The sequence below is a fragment of the Bombus huntii genome, chromosome 4, assembly GCF_024542735.1.
Source record: "Bombus huntii isolate Logan2020A chromosome 4, iyBomHunt1.1, whole genome shotgun sequence".
Taxonomy (NCBI): Eukaryota; Metazoa; Arthropoda; class Insecta; order Hymenoptera; family Apidae; genus Bombus; species Bombus huntii.
The window spans coordinates 13,577,466-13,600,987 of NC_066241.1; the positions used below are offsets into that span (position 1 = coordinate 13,577,466).

General features: G+C 36.1%; 1 protein-coding gene across 3 annotated transcripts in view; it reads right to left on the reverse strand.

Annotated features, from left to right (window-relative positions):
- Window positions 1-23,522, reverse strand: part of LOC126864448 (protein Tob1-like) — a 120,471-nt gene that overhangs the window by 57,754 nt on the left and 39,195 nt on the right. For 2 of the 3 annotated variants that reach the window (XM_050615813.1, XM_050615815.1), the window contains exon 3: window positions 361-518. The gene's annotated coding sequence lies outside the window, so the exon portion shown is untranslated. Of the gene's footprint in view, window positions 1-360; window positions 1,108-23,522 lie in introns of those variants that run through there. The other variant, XM_050615814.1, reaches the window with a different exon arrangement.

Below are 23,522 nucleotides of genomic sequence, written 5' to 3' on the forward strand. Positions count from 1 at the left end.
ATTTTAGTGTCATCTTAAACGGTGATTGGTCAAGGTAGTTAGTTCGATATATCGAGCTTCGTGGTGGTTGCGATAATCGAAGGATCAAAGGCGCGATTACTGCGCCACAGACGCGGCAGAAATGCTCTTGAACCGTTACGAAGTGGAATCGTGCTCCGATCGCGTGACACATTACGGAATTCGCACCGTGACGGGTTCCGCGCATAAATTATCTGACCGTGTGACGCGTGTGTACACAGAGCATGGAAAAAAGAAAAAAAGAAGCAGAGTGGCGATCTCACGCGAGCTACGGTTCCGTTTCGCGATCATGATCAAGAAACGTCTAGAGTTGTCTCGAATGAAGAAGAGTTCGATACTCACGTGTCTTTGTTGGGTCAGCGAACACTATTCTCGTCCCTCGAATGAAGCACGAAAGTACGAAATGACGTCAGTGGAAGATCACTAGTTCCGTAATACCCTCGGAATATCCTCCTCGTTGCGTATCCACAGTCCTCTTCTCACCGTGCTCCTGAGTTCTCCTGCAAGGTACGATCACGAAATATTCCTTGCTGTCACACTGCTTTACAGATCGTGTAGCTCCAAAAGGTAGAACAAGCTGTCACTCGCGCAATCGATTCTCACTTTTGGTGAAACGATGTTACGTTGGGAAATAAGGTTATGGTACACGATCGTTTCGTATCGCTACACGGGTTACGTATAAAAGTAAAAAAAAGAAAGACGCGGAGATTATGGGAAGAAAGGAAAACGATCGGAGCAGTAACGATGTTATCGTACTGCTTCCCCTTTCTTCACTATCTTTTCTATCGATATTCGGTCGTGTTACTCGCTGCAACGACGTTCGCGGTGTGTGTCGTGTCAGTTCTCGAACGCAGCACTGAGGAAAGAACTCGTCCTTTGCGCGCGCGCGTTACTGTACACGCGTATATCTATATACATATATGTATATAGAGACAGATATAGATATTGTAGACAACACGCGTGCCCCTGTAATGTCCTTCGTTCCGTTTTCCTTTTCCTTCTTTTCTTCGATCAGAGCAGTTATCGTTCCGCGAATCCACACGAACAGTCACTCGCGAGTGCCGCTGCGAGACTGGAACGCGGGGAAACATGTGCGGCCTCTTACATACCGCTGTGGACGAAGGGGGAGTCGGGGAGGGGAGTAGGGGGAGCCACCAACGAACGAGACGAGCGGTGGGGGACGATCCCACTCCTCGAACAACGAGTGGGGTAACTGGCAAGGACGCGAGACCTCGACATGTCGCGGTCGCTCGACGTACTACTTTTTTCCTAACACTCCTGCTTGCTTTCCTCCCGATCACATTGATAAGGGAAGTTATCGGGTGCCGCTCTCTTCTCTCGAGACCTAAAATTGAATAACCGAAAAAAAGAAAGAAGGTTGTTCCATTTGGGTCGCGCTTCTGATCTGTGCAAACGTATACGAAAATCATTGCAAACGCTAAAGATAGTAAAAGAAGTAAGGTGAGAGCTTGTTCCTTTTGGAGCTGGTTAACTATATTTAGAGCCTCGTTTTCTATCCGTTGTTGAAATGTATCGAGCAAAATAGAGTAATACCTATGTATAATGTTTACTATTAGATGAAAGTGAGCTTTTTTGTTATCTACTCGTAAATATAAATCATTAGCAATTTTTAATTATCGCTACTGCCTTTCGTACTTAAACCTTTTTGTAATCTCGTCGTTATCCATGGATCTATTACACGAGCTCTAAACGAGCCTAGTTTACTTATCTGTCATTAACGATGCACGGGATCACGAAAGATTTAAGAGGTTAATGTCATTTAACCAATTTATTTTTATTAAACTCTTCGTGAAGATAAGGGACTTAAATCTTCCAAATTTCCTCATGTATATGACATATTAAATATATCGCTCGGCCAAAGAGAGATGTTCACGAAGGAACACCTCGATGTCGGAGTATCATTTAATCATGTCTAGATAGGAAGACCTTGATTCACTTACGCGTAAGCACGAACCGACAAACCGAACGTGCAGGAAGCCCGCTATCTAAAGACAATCGCGACAAATCGCAAGGTAGATTTGTATCGCAACTTCCGCGATGAGGTAAGACCGGCGAGACGTAATCGCGATTATAAAGTCGTGTCGGCCGTCGGCCATGGCTCGGGGAGGAATCCATTTTTCTCTCCGCGTAACGCAGAAGAGAAGCAGGATGATTGCGATGCAAGTTATTGTAAATCGCTCATAAGGATTGGACAATCGCTTCTCGATTCGACACGTTCGCTTGCATGGTCATTGTTGCGAGTATTTGAACATTTATTCATTTTAGTTTTACACTTTATTACAATTATCTGATGGAATGTTCGATAGCAAGTAAATGGTATTTCGAATGAATTATCTTAAATCAGTATCCGTTGTTTGCGACAACTGCGTCGTCTTTTACGTATAAATGTTATTGAATTGATTAACGGTTCAAGTATATTTAAGACAAGTGGAGTCTAGATTATTTAGTTACAATATTCTGAAGATTACAATCGGTCGATCGTAATGGTATTGAGGCGATAGACATTCGATATGTGGGTCAGAGAACAATATTTTAAATCAAAGCAACAGGTTACATAATGAATAAATTCAAGAGAGTAGTCGTAGAATAGGTTACATAAGTTTGCAATAAAAATATCAAAGTTGCGTGTTAAGGTAGCGAAAAAGAAAAGTGGTTTTGTGAGTTTCCAGAAACATTCATAAAACCGGTAGTTGGTAATATGTAACAGTAAAAGTAGCTATTCTCTTTCAGAAACAGGACACGCAATTTGGTTACTCCATTGAATGAATCATACTTGACTCACAAAAATGGTGACTCCCCTACAACTGAGGATATTTGACTCATTCTTCAGAATCTTCTAGAAACTCTACTCTCCATTTAAATACTATATCGCATCACTTATACCTCAAAATGTTTCACACTTCAAATTGTGACAAATTATTGCAACAAAACGATACACAAAGATTCAACAGTGAATCTCGAAATCTGATAATTCACCAGCGCCAAATTTGAACATTCTGCACGACAAGAAGATGTTTGCTACTCGCAGTGTGTATTTATATCAAAAGCCCAGCGTAACGTTTTTAAAGAATGCCCCCTTTGTATTTGCCATTCGTGGTATAGAATAAAATGTGTCACGCATACACGAACAGGGATGATAGAAAGAGCACGCACGAGCGCACCCTTCGTACAAGGCTCGGGCACGTGGAAAGTTCAACAGGAAGGAAACATCAGAAACGCACACCACACATACACCCTTCATCTCTCCATTTCACTTTTCCTTTCACGCGTGCCTTTTAAAGGTCCCATGGAAAGCAGCACGCGCTCAGTAAATAAAGGCCAGGGCACATTGCACTGTTCGTCGACTCGTTTCTGAAGCGTTTAAGGACTCTCTACGGCTATCTGCGGCGTTATCTGCGGTTTCTACTGCTTTCTCGCCCACCCATCAGCTAGCCACCCCTTATGTCTTCCTCTTTCTTCTACCAGGCTACCCCTCAACCACCCTTTCCCAGTTCCGTGCTCCATTGAATTCGATTTAGTTTCTTCTCCGGCACTATCGATCGGTGCCGCATATTTGTTCTTTTTTCTTATCGTTCATCCCGTTTCTCTTATCAATTTTTCTTTAGAAACCCCTTCTTCCACCCGGCGTACCGCTGACTGCGAAAGGCACCCCCGCTCGATCCAGTTACACCCTCGTTTGCACATCCGTACAGTCCTAGCCCCTGTTGACTTTCCTTTTAGCCGTATTTACGGATCCCTTACTTGTTTCTCCCGCTGCTCGATATAATTTTATTTGCAACCACTCTCACCGTGTTTGCGATCCCTGCCTTGCCAAGTATCTGGTGCGAATCACCGGTATCCTCCAAATCACTCTCCTTCCACGTTTCTTCCTTCGCTACAAGATTCGTTTTATTTGCTAGCGTTTGAAAGATCGAAAAGGTGAGAACCGTATTGGGGAGAATGCTTTTTCAGTTTCAATGTCAGAGCTAGTGTAGTAAAACACGGTTTATAATTTTGGGAATGGAGGATTCCATTTGTAGCTTTTCCGACAAATAATTCGTACATAGAGGGTAAGATACTATATATGTTACATATGTAGTATTGTTACTTATTGGGATAAGTTATACGGACGCACTTCTCAATCGAAAGCATCGCCAATATAATAATATTATTGTGGACCCGTCATTGGTAAAGAGTTTGGCGATGGTTTATCAAAAGCGGTGCTCACATAATCCATCAATTTTAGTTTAGAAAGAAAATAGTAGAGGGAAGATTTACACAAGCGATTAAAGTATCCAATTGTTAACATATCAGACATGAATTTTAGTCTATCATCATTTTCCACTTGAAACAGTGATTTCAGAACGATTGACTTTTTCCAGTCCACTTGAAAAAATATTTCCTCTTCATACATTTGTCCCTAATTACTTACTTTAACCTTTGATTGAATGAATCTCTTAAACATTAATCACAAAGATCCATTGTACAGAAATGGCCAAAAAGAAGAGAGAAGAACAGAATTAGATAAGATATTATATTAAATAGATATTCTGTCTTGTATCAGCTGCATATCTACTCACAGAAACTTGAATATTTCTGCCCTGTAATCACTAACCCCTGTATTAGGACATAATTCTCACCGATTTTCTCTTATGAGATAAACCAGTCGTTCAACCACCATCAAAATTGATCCACCATTCCCCAAGCGGACGTAGTTAAATATACGACAGCCAGGCTGTCTTTTATAGCTTCATATTTTAACCTTTCCCGGGGCATACTCCCCCTTCCCTGTGTGCCTTCCTTCCGGTTTCTACGGCAGTTCCACGCTCGGGACGCTCTCGCTCGGTTTTCCTTTCCTTTGTTGCATCAGTAAACAGGTTAGCCAATTTTTCTGACGCAGGAAGCAGGAACGTGAGAGAAGCACTGGTATAAGAATGTATAGCAGGAGGAGAGAAGGCGAGCAGTTGCTTTAGATGTGCAACGTTTTACGTACTACATGCTCTAGCGTGCACCGGCGTACAATACACATGTACGTGTCGCGCATATTGTTCGAGCAGGTTTTTCGACCGAGATTAAGAGCGAGCATGTAGCTCGCGACTCTGTCCGGCCTAAGTATGCCAAGGATTACCGGTATGAACTTTTACGTTACAGCCCGCGAACGCAATAATCCGATAATACGTGCCGCGAACAGGAAACCAACCGTACCGTCTTACACTGATACTACCCATGGTGACAGATTAACAGGGAGCAGTCCGAAAGTCACCTCAGGACTTGGCTTCTTGGTAACGAGAAATGTATAGTGTTTCAAAAATTAGAGGCTCATTTTTTCTCAAGGAATTCCACTTTGGAACAATTTTTGGGATTATCGGGTGATTTGTCGAATTTTTGACCAACCTACTGATATTGTGGATGTAATGAAAGATTTTGGATTATTTGAAGTAATTTGGTATTATTCGTTAGTATACTACGGATAATTTAAGCAAATAAGGAAAAGATTCGTATATTTACTTTCTTATTATAAACTGCAACGATAGAAGCATTTTCAGCAAGGAGATATTCATACTTAATTAATATAATTTTATAAATATTCGTACGAATTTTAATTTACGTCGGTGTAAAATATACATGTTTAGCAGGATGTTTGGAGGAAAATAACTTTAACAGTTTTGAATAAAATCCCTTCGGTTTGCCAATCAGTTGTAGTAAAATGATCGAATAACGAGATTAGTTGATTACGATTGTAAATGAATTAATTGCAAATAACATACGTAATTGCATTAACATTTCCTACAGATGTAACTGCGGACCACCGGTTTGAGTAACGTATAGCATCGCGATACGATCTGAGCAAACATTAGCTGGTTGCGAGACGAGCAACGGAAAAGTTCGTTTCCTTGATGCAACCGCGTTGTGCGTGAAAGAAACGGAAATAATTCGTTCTCCGATTGCCACGATTATTTTCACCTTGAACACGTCCAGCAATTAATCTGCGAGCGTTACAAGCACTTAACTTACGATCACGTAGAAATCGATCCACTGATGAATAAATACGAACGAGATAACTATTAAGCATCATAATCAAAGTTCTCATTAAAGTATCAAGCTATAATTTATCATAATTTCTTGAGGTTTCATATAATTGTAGACCCTATCGTAGATGGGAGAATTAATAATGGGAGAATAAAAAAATTAATCCTTCGAATTATTTTCCATAGCCGCGATCTTAAAAAAATGGATTAAGGTGGAATGTTAATTAAGAAATGTAATTTAATGACATAAGTTGATCGTAAAAGACGAGTCAACTATTCTCGTCACTCGTCATAAAAAGGAGAGAAAATAATTAACGAATTAATTGACAATGTTGCGACTCGATAAAGAAGGAGGACAGAAAGAGAAACACAGAAGAGATAGAAAAAGACAAAAGGCAGGAAGAACAGTTGTACGCTTCCGCGTAACTAAAGTTAGAGGAAATTAAGTGTTCGTAGACGTATGTAATCGTTCGCGTAAAAATTTATGCAACTTCAGTACGCCGGTAAATCGTGACTTGATTAATAGCCACCGATAACCGGGCCGATAATCGTGTTTGTCTTTTATACGAAGGCGCCAGGCTGCTAGCCAGTTTCTATTTTCCAGAGGTAAGCTTTTCGTGGTCACGGCCAACCAGCTGAAAACACTCGTATTAGTATTCGCTCGCCTGTTCGCTCGTTCGTCGTTATTTTGCGTAACAAGCTAACGTTCTTCCAGCACCGTTTTACGGCTGACCTCGTGGCACGTGTATGAACAGAATTGAACTATGTAGTGAGCTATTGCGATCGAGCCGTAAAACTTCCTACCAAGCGATACGAATTCTATTTTCCATCTTAATTTCCGTTTTCTACATACGGTTATCTGGCTTAATCGAGATTAATAGACTTATCGAAGCAGTTCATTTATTACATATTATAATTTCATTTTGTGAAATACGGTTACAGGAGAAGTCATACAGAATTTTATGATAATCCGCGGTGATGATTTGTGACCAGTTTTCTTAGCAAAGTTTTATTTGTGAGGTTTTCGAGATTTGTGAATGAAATATTTCTTGAAGAGAGATATTTATGTTCTTTCAAAGAAATCAAAAATATTGGAAAATGTTTTACAGAAGTCTCTTCATTCATTTACAATATCGTACTGGCTAAACTACTAAAAATGCGGAAATCTGGATATTATAAATAATATACATACAACAATATAATAATATATAATGTATAATATTAAAATGTATATAATTAGACAATAAAATAGATGTAAGTAATTCTGACAAACGAACTGAAATTATTTCTTCTTCGTACATTTCAGATGTATTTTTAATTTAAAGCGCAGTGTACTCATCGAATATTTAAGTCATAATATTTTGTTCCAAAATACAATAATATCAGTCTGCATAAAAACAATACACATTTTAGCAAATTGGTAAAACAAAATGCTCCTATTTATATGCTGTAACACTCCTATTTATACAGTGTACATGCTAATTTTTGTTTTATTATTCTAACATACGCAAATTTAATATTATAAATATACTTGCTTATATTATCTAATCTAATCTTTGAATAAATTTTTCCGATCTTCTCAATATTTTCAAAAAGCAGAAACGTCTTTTCTTAGTTCACATTCATTTCAAATCGATGTTACAACAATCGATATCGAGGTTCGCCGTTCGAGCTGCGATCGTTTTCGCAAAGGATAAACAATTCCTGAATATCGCGATTCGTTCCGGTGAGTCGAGGAAAAATCCACGTTCAATTCACTCTCTTTCGTTGCCGAGGAATTTGATGAAACGTACGTGTCCTTCTCAGATCTTGGCGTGCTTGCGATAAAAATACGGTTTTGTGAAAATTCGTGGCAAGAAACGACGGGAAAGACATTCCGATCGAGCGAAGTCAAATATTTGCGCGAGATGTGCGCGAGCTCAGGCGAATGCGATAACGTGAGTTCGCGCGTGCGAACATCGTATTTCCACGTGTATGCATATTTATAGTTTGCCAGGAAACGAGAATAGTGACGACCGAACCTTATTTTATAAGCAATTATTTATTTCTTTTTTTCTATTTAAAGACGTCAGTATTATACGGAAGAAATCTCAATTTATTGCATCCAATTCACATAATAATAAGCACAAATAAATTTCAATAGACTTTCCCTGTTCACAATTCTCTTTCAAGTATAATATTAACAGGATATTCCAATGTTTGTGATAATAGAAAATGTATTTAAATAAGATTTACACCAGCAAATCAATAATTTTATACCTTATATACATATATATGTATGTGCATACATAATATCACGAAAATGTTCGAAAGTTTATGCAAATTTTCTATGAATACATCGTGTGTATTATAAATATTTTGAAATTTTATTAGCTAGTTCCGAAAGCTCAATATTGTGAGTATATTTACAGATATCATAAATATTATCCAACATCTTTTTAAAAATTTCTTCTTGACGTTTCGATCAAGTTTTTGAATCTTTCTTTGATTTCATGATAAGATTAGGTCTTTTAGCGAGTGTCATTATTAAGCCTCCATGGAACAATATCTATAATACCTTGTTTGTTTCTATGTTCACGTATGATCAATATTGTTTGCCATCGCGTGAAAAAATCGATAGTGTTATTATAAAAGTAAACACCTCCACGAGGGAACGTTTCCACATGGTATTGCGGGTAAATTCTATCGAAGCACAAGTGTACAACACAAACTCTAACACTGTTGATCGATACGCGTATCTTATCTGAAGAACTCGTTTCACTGTATCGATTCGAACGATCTAATTCGATTGACGTCTCTTCTATAGAATTTCCTATACATCGTTGAACAATGGCGTAATTGAAAACTGTATCTCGAATATCGTATCTCAGACTGACATTTTTAAATCATTTCTTTATTATTGAATATTTAGTGCTTAGATAAAAATGAAATGGTGTAGGTACGCACATCCATAACATAGTGGAAATTAAAGCCACAAGGAAATTACTCACATGAACGATTTTATTGTATTATATATGTAAATTGAAATTTTTCAAATGATAAACTGCGATTTTTTGAAATTGAAAAGGCATTTAAATTTTCCAAATGTGAAACTGAGATTCCAAATTTAAATGAAATAGAACTAACTTTTCCAAACATAGATATGTGACTCCAAATTTCCATTCGATGGTATAAGATACGACGCTCGCGTAGCATTCCAGCAGCATGAATTTGTCGAAATGGAAACTCGAAACGACAGGAGTGCAAAAATTCTCGCGAATGCAGAATTCAGTCATTCGTCAGCCGTTCGGGCTTTTTCGCGGCGATAAGCGAAGACCGCTGGCGATAGCGCAAAGCTTTTATCAGCGACCTACACAGACTAGTCACGACCGTGAAATTGCACATCACGAACAAAGCCATAACGTGCGCGCGCTCGCGTCAGAAAGTCCACCAGTTCCGGTTTTTCCCCGTTGAAAAACAATTTCCATTTTTCCCAGTTCCTTCATGGCCCCTTATTTTATCTTATCGATTGGGAAATACTGCACTATATATGTTGTAATTGCAACTAATTACGAATTCAACGAGCAAACGCCGACAAATACCCGTGAGCTATGTGTTGCTTATTTATCGCATTGCTATATAATTAATTATGATTTAAACGCTGCGTAACAAACACATGAATTGGTCATGACACGGAACATTGGGGATCAAATATGGATGTCGGATCACATCACGAAAATGACGTTCTAACGTTGCGCGCTATAATATTGGGACCAGATTTTGATTCGAACTTTCTATATGTTTTTTATCATTATGGTTGTGTTACCTAAGCTAAGTTAGATCTTCTGCAATATCTTTTTTAAGGAATGAATGACTATTGTTTAAAATAATCACTCGAGTAAAATATCTGTTGGTTTCCTTGATCTGTCTAATATGCTGCTCTTACGATTGCAAATCATAGTATGCACGTTGGTGGATTATGCAATGTTCTAGAAAAGCGTGTATCTGCAATAATACGGTAATAAGCACTGCTTCTAATTATTAATGTGTGACTAATGTTTACTTTATGATAAAATACATACGAAATTTTCTATCACAAGTTCATAAGTCATTCTTAATACCTATGGTCAGTGATGTAATGGATGTTGATAGAAAAGGTTATGATCATTGCTATTTACGCTGTTGATTTCATACCGCAATTGTAATATGACAAGGTCGATTTTGGGAAATTTCATTGACAGTATCGAGCTAAATAAAAGCGTGACGTACTATGAGATACTATTGCCATACCAACAGCAACGTTATTTCTCGGTCATTCGACGAGGAATGAGTCGTGACCTCATCCTCTCAAGACGAAGTAATTAGTCAATACTCTATTATTCAATTCGCTTGGGTTAATCCAAATGCGGGTTAATCGAGATGTTTACACAATGGGATTAATTAATCCTCGATGGAATTATAATTAACACGCACTACAAACACTGAGGTACTCTCGTTTAATGTCAAATTCACAGTTTAGCTTAAATGGAAAATTGACCCGACAAAATATCTACCAGAAGCTGAAAAAATACCAAGTAACGAAACGGAAGAAAAAGCCAAAGTTCATATACTGTCTTAAAAATCCATCAAAATTGCCTATTTGAACATTTTCTATATATAAAAGTTCGCATAATTCGGTATCATCTAATCTTAACTACAATCCTGAAAACAACCCGCAACTTAGAAATGTCGATTCTTTCGAAATATTTCATGTACGCGAAGAGCTATATTTGAAAATCCAGTCTTAAGTACAATACTCAAAAACAAACCAAAACTAGAAACATCGATTCTTTGAAAAAAAAAAAAAAAAAGAATTCATTGAAATCTCACGCGAGGAAATTTATTCAGAAATTTTCCACTGACACCGAGTCCTACGACCTTATATGATCCGACTTCGAGCGATGAAGCAGCAATTTTTCATTCGAAAGCCACCACGCGTCGCATCAAAACTAATATGACGCGGCCGACGACACGTGACCAGTCAGATTAATGATCGTACGACAGCCGGTTAACTCCGTTGCGTAATTCGGTGCGGAGCACGAGCCTACCATGCCGTGCACAGCCATTCACGAAGAAGTGGTTCTGGTTTAAGGTGGATCCGCAGCGAACCGAAGCGGTGGCAGTAGCGCGCGTATGTACGCCGGTGAACCGGTTCACTCGATTTCATTCATTTGCCGGATAATCGTTGTGTTCCTGTTTGCGGCTCAGGGACATACCGACGCACGAGTGCACGCACTCAAGGTCTCGGGTTTCGTACTCGAGAGTCGAGCTTTCGCCTACCTCGTCTCGTACTGCAGCCGCTGTTTCTACTGCTGCAGCTGGTGGCTAGTCTTTGCCATTTCTCCGTTTCTACTTGCTGTTGCTGACATGGAAAGTGATACGAGGCGTGTGAAAGTCAGACATGACGCTATGCTGTTCCGTTAGAACGCACAGATTCGAAGAAACTGAAGAAGATGTCTTTCTTCTTTTTAATACTTTCGTGATTCCATTCAACTTTATAGAAGGCATTTAAAAGTTTAGCGAGTCGATTTTGGATAAATTTTTCAATTGTAGTATGTGGGTCCTTTTGCACGATTGGCACATTGGTAGAATATTAATAATAGTATTTTATGCAATTTTCTTATTAAAATTAGAAAATTAGAACAAGTTTAGATATTATTAACTTGAGATGTATAAATAGGTTATGAATGTTTATAGTCTAATTTTAGACTGAGAATGATTAAGCAAATATATTTCTTTCTAGATACTGAAAAGAAACTGAAGTTAAATGGAATATTTCCTGAACGTAATGTATGTTTCACGCTTGATTTTATATATTTTTGCGTCTATATCTACTCTTGAACATTTTTGTATATTTACTTCGCGTGGCAACATATTTATACGTCTCAAATAAATAACAAGTTTGTTCGTATAATAATAATTGATAAACTGACTATGATAAACAGCTTCGAAACCAAGTAACAGTCCATAAGTCAGTTAATTTTCCTATTCGATTTAAAATTGTAGTATTATTTACACAGTAGAAATATATACCCTACAACTCATAATTTCTTGATTTATTAATATCAGTGCTTAACGATTTATTTAAATAAGTTGATCATTTTAGCTTTTGTGTGATTCATGTGGATTTTGATAAAATATTTGTTATGAATTAAAGATCTATTGCACATATTAGATATCAGTTTTATGTTACCGAATATTTTTTCCGATTTTCTTGAATTTTTGAATACAATACTGAAATAGTATATATATTATAGAACATATCATAATAAGCTGTAATAATAAACTACTGAGAATGTACGTATAGGAAGCGAAAAGCCTGCTCAGTTTTCTATTTTGGAAAGTATATACGCGTTAAACTGTTTATTATTGTTTTAATGTCGTACCGACTATCTTAGTTATTAGCGATAATTACCACTTGTTACAAACTACCGTAGCACAACAGTTCAATTTAAATTTATGTAACTTCGTAATTTATGTACTTGCAATTCATTATTCGATATTCAAATATCAAATATTGATATTTAAATTATTATTTATAATGTTAATGCTTTGCACATAACATAATAAAATTAAAGAAAAATAAAACACTAATTAAAGAATAATAATTGCTTATACTCTCGTAGCCAATGAAGTTCAAAAGGAAATCAGAATTATAACAGAAATCGAAAATAACTCTATTTAGCCGATTCTACTATCATCCTCTTCAAACTGATATCTTCCTGATTCGAACGAATCTTTCCCAACATCTTTATCTACGTGTACCAATTTTTGGACGATTGTCAACATCATTTAGAAATACTCCTATTACAAATGGAAAGCTGCCTGTTATGAATGAACGTCATTTTACTTCGTATCTTGGTTCCTGATCAATTACTTTAAACGAGGCCTCGCCTGCCTTCGTCGAACTTTCCACAATCTCGATCGAATGTTATGTTAAAATATTCTTTATTTTCAACGTAGTCAGTTAAAAGATTTGCCAATGGTAAGAATCCATCACACACATCTACAAAACGCAAATTCGGATCTCGATTTCCGGGTCACGAAGCTTCATAAACAAGCGATCACACGCGACAATGTTGAAATCAGCAATCTCATTGAATACACGTCACGATCTTGAGTTACGTGTCACTTTCATTAAAAGGACTACGATGTCAGGCGCAGTGTCATTTATAAGTATTTAAACAGCTGATAATTCGATAAGAAACATAATTCGATCAGAAGATCGATAACTTTTGTTATATCTTCAAAATTAAGATTAAACAACGTTTCTCTACCATTAGTTTTTTACCTCTTGCCATATGTGAGATCGAAAACTCTGTTAAATTTCACTGAAATACGAAATATATTTACATAACTCCAATTCCATGTTATCTATAATGAATGACATTTCGTAAAATCTATATAAACACTTACAGTACGACTGAAAATACAGTTCTCGATCATTCTAAAATGTCAACATTGAACGGACACACTTAAAGTCACTTAACTCAGAAATGCACTTAGCGCAGGATCAATGTTCATCCACCTATTACTTTTTTATTTATACTAATTAGTATTAATTACTGTTTTTGTCAATATTTATTAATTTTATGCTGTTCGTTTGAGATAGGATCAGAGGTTAAAATTAAATGAAAATGTTTCATTCTTGAAATGTATTTTATATCTATATCTAAAATGACTTGGAAATATCGAAGTACTTATGGGCGATAGCGTTATCCTGGGACAATAAATCGAACCTTTGAGAAAAGTCCGGTGGAACGCAACTGCACGATAGATCAACAACGTGACGCTGCCACTGCAAATTTATCGGTGTCATAATCGATATTTTTACCGTTACATAAAACGCTTCCGAGGTTGTTTTCTTCGTGACACGGCTGTCATGCGTTACATAAATCTATCGTGGAAGGCTGTTCTCGTGCGTGGACTTCCTATTTCTCCGCTTTCTACGGCTCGCGGGCTAAAACCACGCGAAAGAACGCCCTCGGGAATGCGCGTCGTCGCGACGCTCTAACGCCATACAAAAAGCTGTTCGGAGCTAAGCCAAAAGAATGAGTATGTACCTATCGAATAATGGAATGCTGGAGGATGATGTGGCTAGAAAATGTTATTTTAACCGATGAAATTAAATATTATTTAATTGTTATAATTATATTAAAATATTATTATAAATGTATAAATAATTTCAATTTTAATATTGCTCGGATATTACTTATCGGTTAATATTAGAACTACCAATCAAACTGGTCAATTCGTAATTATTCACAGAAATTTTAGGTGTAGAATTTATTTTAATGCATATGTGGCGATTTAAATTGATTTTTGTAAAGTATAATATATAGACAAGCTATTGTATTATATGTATATTATTCATGTACCTCTTATTTCAATCTCTCTTCTGTTAATTTAATTATAGCCTTCGATGATTTTAATGCTAAATTAAATTTCATCCTATCGTGGATTTAATTATTATGATTTAGTACATTCGAGAGATCTTATTGCAGGATAATGTCATTCCCAGGAAATGATACATTTTAGATACTCTGATAATTCTGATTGTAGACGGCTCATGTTTTATTTCGCTTGTAAGTCAATGTTAATTTTCTCTATTATACTTCCTTGCCATTTCATTTCTTCCATTTAATTTTATTACCGTGATAGTTCTTTATGTATTGATTTCTCAATAGAACACCGTGCTACATAAAATCTATCCTGCTTTCTCTTCTCTAAATAAAAAAATCACGAATTAATCATCGCATATGATTTCTGTGCATAAAATTTGCAAGGAATTCTTATACCATAATCTATATTTTTTCCATCTCTTTACGTAAACGTCTTCTAAATTGTTTTCATAAAACACGAGAGCATTATGCATAATCGATGGTCGAAAAGTCGCGCTGACGTTACATGCCGCTTCAGATATTCTTTTTCTTTAACAGTTCGTTTCGTAACAAATCGTACAAGCGTGAAATGGTATTTCGTATTGTAAACATGGCATACGTCAGAGAAACGATTATTTGCTACAAGGAAACATGTCGCGACCGCTTAACATGACGAATAACGTTCTTGCACGTTAAATGCATGAGACTTCCCCTTCGTTCGTTTTCTAGCATGGTCATGAATCGCTAATCTCTTCGATATTTCGTCCTCAAACGTAGAACTCAAAAGTCCACGATGCGACTATTGTGATGCAAATGTGTTGAAAGCAGTTTGAGAAAAGTGTCATTCAAATTGAAATCTGACTTGCGAAATATTATCTTCAGATGAAAGATAAGAAATATATTTAGAAATTTCGCATTATAATCTGAATTATAATATTTTCCTTGAAAAAAGGAGACCCATAAAAACGTATCCACACAAACGATGAATAATCAATTTCTATGAATAAAAGGACCTTCGAGGCAGTGTCCGAGTTTTTAGAAACGGCAGTTTCAGATTTACGTAGCCGTTTCCAAGATTTAAAATTTCCAAGCGAATCGAGTGGGTACACGAGTGAGCGTTCGTTTGCTCGATTATGATCATCATGAGACCTTCATTGCGGAACATTCATTCTTCTTTACCAATTAATCTTCTTTATTTCACTTTTAATATATGGTAATATATGATATGTAATATACAGGGTGGTTGGTAACTGGTGGTACAAGCGAAAAGGGGGTGATTCTATGCGAAAAAATAAGTCGAAAATATAGAATAAGAATTTTTTTTTCTTAAATTTTTCCATCGAGACAACGATCTACAGTGAGATCCGTTATAACGAGACATGATAAAGTGCACGCGTACCGAGTGAAAATTCAAAGTTGATTTTCTCGAAAACAAAGCCTCAAACGAAAAATTTTTATTCTATATTTTCGACTTCTTTTTTCGCATAGAATCACCCCCTTTCCTTGTACCACCAGTTACCAACCACCCTGTATATATAACTTTATTCTGTTCATTTAATGGTAATTTTAACGTGATCATTTACGTGACGTGGAACGTATTCAGGAAAGTGCTCTATCAGATAATATACTACTCGCGAAAGTCGAAACGTACTAGACCCGTTTAAATTGCAAATTTCGAATTTCCTAGAATAGGACGCGATAAGTTTATCGACGATTGCGCATGGAAAGAAACAGAAGCCAATTGGTTATTCTTCTCTTTCGTTTTTGTTGCCTCTTTCCCTCCCTTGTACGTGTCTTGTCACCACTGCCTTTACATTGCTAATTACATCACGGGAAACGGTATTTCTTTCTCATTAATATCTCCTCTACCTTCAGAGTTCCCCGGCTTTCAATGCACAGAACGACGGACGTTCTCCGGCTCGTCTCATTTCCGTATTCGTTCGTTCGTTCGACGCTCGATTCTTCGAGGTAAAATGTTTGTCGATTTCTAAAAGCTAATTGACTCCGTTCTAAAGAAAGATTAATGCGTGACAGGAGTGCGTTTTTAAACAGTTACTTCTAATCATATTGTTGAAAAGGTTTTGTCTCACGTTGACTGTTATTTTGGTTACTAGACATTTTAATTATCTATATAAACAATTATCGATATATTTATACTACTTATAGGATGTATGAATTTATTCGCTGAATATTTCGTAAAATTTTGCTAGTTCCATAGAATCGAAAGATATTTTGTTTTTGTTTATCTGAAACACGATACATGAATTTTGATTAGAAGAAATCTGATCGATATGCAGATTCAGAATTAGCAGTTTCTAGTAATCAGCAGTTTCTTATTTTTATGATGTTTGTTCGGAAGAATTTCGAAATAGAAATTCTAATTTAATACGTAGTACCATTAATAGATTATGGATGCTTGTATGAATTTATATTTTTATAAACGTAACCAAAGATAAAGAACCTAAAAAGCGATTTGTATACATTTTGTACATGTTTGCGTCTTTAAATATTCTTTCCTACAAACACATAAACAACCACAATATAGTCGTTAGTCATTAGGCACTAAGATCAATTAGCTTTCACTCAACCAACAAATGCAACCTTGTAAACTCTAGCAACATCCTTCTTCTCCTAACATCAGTGAATTATTTCGTAATATTACGAGTATTACTGGCGGGAATATCAGACGATAATTCGAAGAAACATGCCATACCTCGCCATCAGTCCATTGAACAACATGGATGTGTTTAAAAAAGTATCGGATAGCATTCCAGGCGGGTGGACAGAAGCACATCGACAGGTATTTCTACATCGCGCGAGCAACAGTGTTGCAAAACCAGAATTCTTTCAATGTCCTCCGCTCGTTAGAGAATCGCGATTTACATAACACATGCATACCTCATGCTGTTCGACATACAGTACTGTGCAAAAGTTTTTGGCCACCGACTAAATGGAGGTATTCTCTTTTTATAAAGAAATATAAAGGTAACTGATATTACACTAAGCTTGTTGTTAGTATATTATTTAATTTCTGTCTAAGATAAGTTATGTCATATGTTGTCATTATATTTGGAGAACTTAAAACACTATTGATTATTTATCGAAATATTTCTGAAAAAGTTTGTTAGACCCTGGAGAAGTCATGAAGAAGTAACACCATAAAAAAGATATCTAAAGATTCGTTTCTGCGTAACAAACTTTTTAAAAAGATAATCGTTGCCATTATGAGATTACTAAGATAGATGAATTTTTGCATAGTCCAAGGAAAGTCCAAGAGTTTTGTGCAGTACTGTAGCTGCATGAGCACCGCCTATGAAAGAAGACTTTTTTATTTCACGCGATCTTGAACTTCTTGAAATGTCACCAACGTGGCGCACGAAATGCGCTCACGCTGATATCGAGGCTTTCGTAACTGGCTTACAATTATCGCGGAAAATGTGCATATCATTCCCTCGGTTATTTTCACGGCCATATTTACCACCGCCGATCGGCAGTATTTACCAAGTATTCGTGTCACCGTCGACCTTGTGTGATTTCCTCTTTACCAAAGGGAACGATGAAATTAAATCTTTTCCGTGTACAAAGCTGGTGGGACGAACTTTGAACGTTACCAGAAATGAAGGATTTTAATTGAAACAAAATGTACATTTATCTTAATTGTACCGTCCATGTCATCTATTATTTGAATGTTGTAGACTCAGCTACCTTTACAGATTTTTAGGAAGAGAATAAATGTAAATAATTATACAGTTTAACCTATAGATCACGTGATGCTCGTAAACAAGAAAAAATCGGGTTTTCTCGATTAATTCCATTGTGTCAGTCTTCGGGGCATCCTCCATTTTACACGAGCCAAATTGCACAAGTTCTTCGTCATCTCAGTCGTGTTTCATACAAGTACAATCGTACGTCACTGCTACGAAGAACCTAGAAATCACTACTCTTTTGTATTCCTTTACCGACGTGACATTAAACTCAAGAAATTATTAAATTTCCAAACGTTTGTCTATTCAGCAATAATTCGAAGATTATCCTTTAATTATTCAATCTTTGCTTTAGTTAAAATACCACGAATCAATTCGATAAATCGTATATATGACGTATCATCGTGTAAAATGCAGTCATATCAGCTGTATGACCCGCAATATCTTGTGTCTTGTCTGTTGTTTCCATCCCTAGGAATTACATAACGCGGCGATTGCGTGGCCGGGCCAAGTACAGCACAATGCTACGATGCGACGTTAAATGCAATGCCTACGTTGCAGCGTAGACGCGCGCTGCCTTGATAACAGGCCACGCATGTGCGTGACAACCGTACACTCTGCCACTGAGACGTATTTCAAGTGAGATTCAGTCTTGTCATTCATTAACCATAAGATCAGACTCGAAATTTCCTCTCAAAGTCTATTTCTAATCTTAGAAGATTCCACTGCTCGCTCAGCAATTTGCAATGGAAAAGGTCTTGACCTTTTATCGACGGACTTTTGCCGAAGGTTAAAGAAAGCTGTTTATCGGCTTGATTAGTCAGCGTGGAAATTTGTAGTCGTAAATATTCGCAGACATTTGTACGTGATTATAATTACTTTACGTTCATCTATTATTTTTTTTAAGAAAAATGAACATAAAAGTAATTTTTGTATTTTATTTGGTATATATATTATTGTCATATATTTGAATTTCGCCAAAGCATTTAAACATGTTCAAGAAGTTTAAATTCGTTTAATTTTGGTAACTCATCGTAAAATCTTTATGTTTGTTAAATCAACGTTTTATTTCCCCTTTTTCGTATACTTTGCACTAATTGATATATTTATTGATTTTTAATTATACGAGTAATTTTTCTCTTTGTTTTATTGTTTGGAGCACAACGAGCGATGTCACTCGTTTTGCAGTTGTTTACAAAGGGACATCGGCAGATGTTGATATGTTAAGTCACGATTTCGCCTTCCTTTTTGTAATTGTGTTATATAATTTTACTCTTCGTTTTCCGGTTGCGTGACGGTTAGGTAACAATCGGCTAATACTCCGAAACGATACGAACAACATTCGACAGAAGCGAACGACAATTAATTGCGTTTCCTTGTGTCACGCAAATTGCAATGTTCGTTTTGAATCTGCTCATTAAATCTCAGGAAATTTATACGCATACGTAACAGAGTTACGACTTTACAAAAAAGCTGATAGGAATATTTTGTAACTCTTGTATATATTTTCTTTTATCTGACCGGCATTGTAGTCGATCGATAAAGTGTTACACTTCGTATCACAGAAATGTTGAAAGCAAACCATGAATGGAACACGTTTTTGGTCCACTTATAAATATCTATCGCGATATGAAGACGTTCTTTTTAATGATTTTTCGTTTTTTAAGGAAAGATTGACAAACATACCATATAATTAATATATAATATACCAATGAATTTTTAACATTAAACTATTTTATGTACTTTATTTATTTTTTAACATATTCTTTAAAGAAATGGGTATCTTAAGAAAGTCTTGTACAGTTTACTTTTAAAAAGAAAATAAATTACTCGTTGCTGGGAGGAAGGACATCCTGTTTGTCTTTTAACAAGGGTATCATTACGTAAAATTGAAACAATAAAAACATTCGACATATTTACAGATGGTCAGGGTTTCAAAATGAATAAGCTTGTATTTCTTATGCAATACGGAAGATAAAGATTCTCAAAATCAGTCCATTAAATGTATTAAACAAGAACGACCACTTTATTTCGTCGAGTTATCTCTAACAAATTAAAAGAATACATGAAATCTGAAAGCAAACTTTGTATCTATCTGTCAACATATAACTAAATCTTGTTTCACTATTATATGCTGTGAGATTTTATAATATTCAAAGGTCAATCTGTGTCAGTACGATTCAGATAAAAGGTCAATCTCCGTTCCTGGTTTCGTGCGTTTAAGTCATGCTCGGAAGTTCAGAGGTATTCAAAATAAATCAGTCAGCGTGCAACGAAGCAGTAAACTATGCAGCAACAGTTATCGTAAACTTAAAACAATATTATACATACAGTGTCGACTACATAAATAGGGAAATACCAAACTCAATTTAATTCAGTTTACAATTCAATTAAAAATCTGCAACTCATTCTATATTCATAATACCTGAAAGTATAAAAATTATATTTTTAAACCTTGCACCATAGAAAAAAATATTATTTTCTTTTCCTGGATATTTTACAATTTGTCCATACAAGAACATTTAATAAATTCTCTGTAAAAAAAAATAGAAATAAGACTTTTCATAATATAATTAGTTGAATTTACACGTGTAAGCATTTGTCTGTTAAAACATTGGCCATTGTATAACACAAGATTAATTATCTGTTTCTATAAACGAAGGAAGCATTTTAGTGGTTTAACCTTTTACAATATCTGCTTTTTACATGTAAATAGCTTTCTCACTAAAGAATGCCCATATAGTAGAAAAAATATGTAAATGAAATTTAGAGCAAAATATAGTTCCATAATGCTTTTTGCAAAGAATAATTTCTTCTCTTTCTTTTTGTTTTCCTTTTTTTTTTCTTCTCAATATAAGATAACTTTCACTTAGCGCGTCTTCTCACGATATGAATAAATTAAACGAGGTGATCTGTCTTCGGCAACGAGACGAAGACTATAAATTACAGAAAAGATTTCGTTAATCATGACCTATCGAGTCATCCAATCATCGAGATTGCTTAACGAAATGATGGAAGCCTAATAAGACCGGCGGTCTGGTTATGACCGAACCTCGAACATCGAGGAGAGACACGCAAATGCGTCGTGGATAAAAAGTTTCCGTTGTTCGACGAGAGAAAAAAAAAAGCGTGGACTCTAATTGAATTCGTAATCATCGTTTGCGTTTGCGTCAGTTCCGTTAACGTGACCGTGGAATTGTACGTTTGCTCGCTGTTTTGACGTGATTCCTTTCGTCACGTGCTAGCACCTGACCTCTTCGGAACCCAGGATGCTGGGTTAATGTGTTGCAAATTGAGTATAATATCCCAATTCTTCTATCACGTGAATAGCTAACGTTCCGAGAAAATCATATATTATTATTAGCTTACGGACTTTTATACATTTATAGGAGATTTGAAAATGCAAAATTGCACAGAATGTACATGATATGAAAAAATATGTAAAATATTCAAATTATAGTGTTTTCTATAATAACTAGGAGGAAAAACAATGTTCCACCGAGGTGCTATTTTCTTAATTATATTGCCAAAAATATGAATTTGCACAAAAATCGCGTTCCAATTATTACTACTATAAAAAATAAAATCGGCATTAACTATAGCATTATTATTTCCGATACACACAAAACTTTTTATCGAGCAAGTGATTCATTTAAGGAAAGCTTTGTTGTTTTTTTATAAAAAAAAGCGAAATCAAGTAAAATATATCTTTGCAAACTTTTCCATCCTTAATAATATTTCGAATATTTCGATTCGATGAAATTTTCATCTTTACTTTCTTTTACAACGCTAGTTTAAAGTTTGTTGAAGGTGTGAAACGAGTGTAACAAACAGTTACTCATTCGATCGAGCGGTGAACTATAGGAATGCGACTATCGATTGGCACGTAGGTTATCAGAAAGCAACCCACGCTCGAAGAAGCGTACGATCGCAGCGAAACCTATTACACTGCTATTACGTAATATCAGTTGAGATTTTGAATAATTCAGCGATACCTATATTAGAGTCGTTCTGTTTCGTTTGATGTTCGTTATTGAAACGCATTTTGACGAGAATTTATGGTTTATACCATTAAGACGTAATAAATAACGGACGACAGAAACTTTGGTCGTGCAATCTTTCAACTTTCAATATTCGACGTTGCAGTTAATAAATATTCAAGCGATTAAGGCTTTAGACGATCTATCTAGCCAATATATTATAAATAATCTTTAGACACAATTAAGGCTTGGTTGGAAACATTCAATTATAATTCGTTATAAATCGTCGGATTTTTTAATGACTGATTATACGGACATTTTACTTAAATACGATAATTAATACACAAAAACAGAAATACGTTCTTTACAAGAAAATGAAAAAGAAATGTGTTGGGTATATTATAAAAATATTATGGAGAATCTCATTTCTTTCGTTACTATAAAATTCCTTTTAGCTTCTTTTAGAAAAAAGAAGAAAAATATACGGTCTTAACCAATACAGAAATATTACTACAAATATAAAAGCATTGAGGCACTTGTGTCCAAAGGTGTTTGGTTTAAAAGATGTCCTAACTTCAACTTTGTAAAGCTTAACGTATGAAAGATAAAGAAAGGCACAAAGAAAAAATACATGCCTCTGTATAACACCCTGTACATTCCTATTATTATCTCTTCCTCCTTTTGCTACCGACACGAATAACTTTGCAACAAAGTAAACATCGTGCTGCATAAGGGACGATTATATATTTTTAGCCTTTGTAACATATTCATTCACTGATAAACGTCGTGGAAGGAGAGATTCATGGAAACAAAGGATGAGATAATCGAGATCTATCATGGTTGACACCTCAACGATGGTCATAAATATTTCGATCCTCGATTAACGATCAATCACCCAGGCTTAACGCGTTTCTTAGAACAACGAGTTTAATTGTTCCGGGGAAAAATGGACTTTATTCGATGGTAGAGGAACAAAGTAACTGACGATTCGAGACGAGCAAAGGTTCGATCGCGATTATCGTTGTTAACGGATCGGAGGAACGCGATGTTGGAACAATGGAGGCATCGTTCGGCTTGTTTCTCTGATTAACAAGGGGAAACTGTAAAATTCGACACGGTTCTGTTCAAACGAAGCCGTTCGTCTAGTTTCTAATCGATTTCTGTTCCCTGTGTTTTCCTCTTCAGCGACCGCCGATTGTCGGTATAATCCTGGCAATAATCGATCGACGATTGATCGACCTTCGAGCGATGAAACATCGAGCGCGACATACTCGCGTCAATCCGAGCTCTTATTATTAGTTGGTCGGTCGGCACCAGTGAAACTGTTTTGGTCGATCAAATACGGATGACCGTTTCGTTTGCTTTGATTTTCCTACGAGCCGCTTTCAGTTT